Below are 3,135 nucleotides of genomic sequence, written 5' to 3' on the forward strand. Positions count from 1 at the left end.
TATGCAATTTATTCTATTCTATAAAGGGGAGAAAATCTAACTAAAATATCCTAATTATTGGTGTACAGAGAAGAGAAATTACCTCCGAAAGTCAGGTACTGACCGACCTCCCCACACTTAAGGCTTTGCACTGTCCTCGGTGCCATCTGTCAGGAACAGGGGTGGGCTGGTATCAGTATCTCCATAGTTGGGACTATCATGGCTCCCGGTGCTGGTAAAAGAAGTGGAGTCCAGAGTGTCTGAGTCCTTGAATTTGCCCATGATCAGCTCCTTGAGGTATGTGAATCGGCGCTTGTTACGGCGCTCTCTCATCTTAGCTTTCAGTTCATGCCGATCCAATTTTTCAAGTATCTGCTGGAGCAATTTCTCAGTTGTAGATGCTTGTAGTGTTGAAGAAGGAATATCTTCAACTGGCTCAGTAGGCTGGCTTGTAGTGGCTGCTGAAAGTCTGAGGTATTTCCCGTTAGGGACATATTGATCATCCCGTGGAAGCATGGCTTTGGTGTCCCTAGCTCTGTAGGAGACTTCGGCTGCTGAGACAAGATCTGAGACCAGGGCGGGAAAAGGTAGGTTGCCCGTGATTTGTACATGCTCCATAGCATTCCGGATGTGTCTTGAGAGATTCAGAGGTTGGTCTGTAAGGATGCACCATAGTAGAACTTGAAAAGAAAAAGAAAAGAAAAGGAAATAATAATATATACATAAAATAATAAGAATGATGGAAGAGAGAAGAAGGAAGAAGAAGGTAAAACCTTGTTAATGGTGGTGAGAGAGATAGAGAGTGAAAGGTGAGATAGAAAGGGGAAGGGAGAAAGAAGAAAGAAGGAGGGAAGAAAAATTAGGATTTGGAGGAAAGAAAGATAAGATAATTCGGCAATTTAGGTTGAGCTGTGCGGTGCATGCGACGCGGCCGCGGAAGGCACGCGTTCGCGTGGTTGCGCTCCAGGTAAGGTGACGCGATCGCGTCGGTCACGCGGTCGCGTGACCTATGTTGCGCTGCTGGCGCGAGTGCAGCCTCGCTCCAGCACAACTCTCTGTTCGATTCATTTTAATTGCCAAAATTGGGTGACGTGATCGCGTGGGTCACGCGATCGCATGAGTGTGCGTTATAAATGGGTGACGCGGCCGCGTCAGCGACGCGGTCGCGTGACAAGGATTGTGCTTCCAGCACCAATCCAGCATCACTCTCGCACAGAATGCGACTGTGCACCCTTTTACGTCGAAAACTCAGGGCACGCGGCCGTGTGGGGCACGCGGTCGCGTGGGAGGCCATGATTTCCATGCGACGCGGTCGCGTCAGCGACGCGGTCACGTGGGGTAATTTGTGCCATTGGCACGACTCCAGCGCTACTCCTGCGTAACTTTCTGTTCATTTTTATTTTTCTTTACTCCCCCTACCACGCGGACGCGTCGCTGGTGAGATCGCGTCGTGCGGCGAAAAAAAAAATTTTTTAAGGAAAGATAAAGACATGTAATTGAAAGAGCACGAAAGCACTAATAAAGAGAAGAGTTATTAAAGAAGAAAAACTAAAAGTGAAGAAAAGAACGATCATACCGCGGTGGGTTGTCTCCCACCAAGCACTTTGCTTTTACGTCCGTAAGTTGGACGCTCCAATAGCTCAATCTACTGCGATGTGGGGGTCTTCCAAGCGGAAGATCTCAAGCTCCTTATTTTTCTGCACCTTCTCACCATGGTATAGTTTCAGGCGTTGTCCATTAACCTTAATAAGTTCAGAGCTTAAAGGATGGCTTAGGTGATAAACTCCGTACGGTTCAGCCTTCTCTATTCTGTATGGACCTTCCCATTTTGATCTCAACTTACCGGGCATGAGCCTCAGTCGAGATTTGTAAAGGAGAACAAAATCTCCAGGTTGGAACTCTCTCTTCTTGATGTTTTGATCATGCACAGCTTTCATCTTTTCCTTGTATATTCTGGAGTTCTCATAAGCTTCCAGGCGAAGGTTCTCCAGTTCCTGCAGTTGCAACTTTCTTTCAGCTCCAGCATTCTCAATTCCCATGTTGCACTCCTTAACTGCCCAGAAGGCTCTGTGTTCTATTTCAAAACTGGGAGATGACAAGCTTTTCCATAAACCAAGCGGAAGGGACTCGTCCCAATGGGTGTCTTGTATGCTGTTCTGTATGCCCACAGTGCATCTTGTAGTCTGGTGCTCCAGTCTTTTCTATGAGGCTTTACTATCTTTTGCAAGATACGCTTAATTTCTCTGTTTGACACCTCGGCTTGCCTGGATATGTTACCAAATTTCTGGCATGGGTGACAAGATTTACAAAACTCAGCAGCATCTCTAAAAAGAGTAGGCCACCAGAATCCGCAGTCTAAGATCTTTCTAGCTGTTCTTTGAGGGCTAAAGTGTCTTCCACTCTCAGATGATTGACAGGCCTCTAAAATGGACTGGAATTCTAATTGAGGCACACAACGTCTAATTATCTGGTCAGCGCCACATCTCCATAAATATGGGTCATCCCATATATAATATTTAGACTCACTTTTCAGCTTGTCTCTTTGATGTTTAGAAAAATGTAGGGGAAATGTGCGGCTAACTAAATAATTAGCAACAGGTGCATACCAAGGGACTACCTCAGATACTGCTTGCAGGTTGTCAAAAGGAAAATTATCATCTATAGGAGTAGAATCATCCTTAATATGTTCAAGGCGACTCAAGTGGTCTGCTACTAAATTTTGATTACCACTCCTATCCTTTATTTCTAAATCAAATTCTTGTAACAGCAGTATCCAACGTATAAGTCTTGGTTTGGATTCCTTTTTAGCTAATAGATACTTTAGAGCTGCATGGTGTGAATACACTACTACTCTAGTACCAAGTAAATAAGCCCGGAATTTATCCAGAGCAAAAACAATAGCAAGTAGCTCTTTCTCAGTAGTAGTATAATTGGACTGGGCAGTGTCTAAAATCTTAGACGCATAGGCAATAACAAAAGGATCCTTACCTTCACGCTGAGCCAGCGCTGCTCCTACTGCATGGTTGGAAGCATCGCACATGATTTCAAATGGCTGGCTCCAGTCTGGTCCTCTCACAGTTGGAGCTTGAGTTAGAGCGGTCCTCAGCTTATCAAATGCTTGTTTGCAATCCTCACTGAACTCGAACTCAATATCCT

The sequence above is a fragment of the Arachis ipaensis genome, chromosome B04 (genome assembly GCF_000816755.2).
Source record: "Arachis ipaensis cultivar K30076 chromosome B04, Araip1.1, whole genome shotgun sequence".
Taxonomy (NCBI): Eukaryota; Viridiplantae; Streptophyta; class Magnoliopsida; order Fabales; family Fabaceae; genus Arachis; species Arachis ipaensis.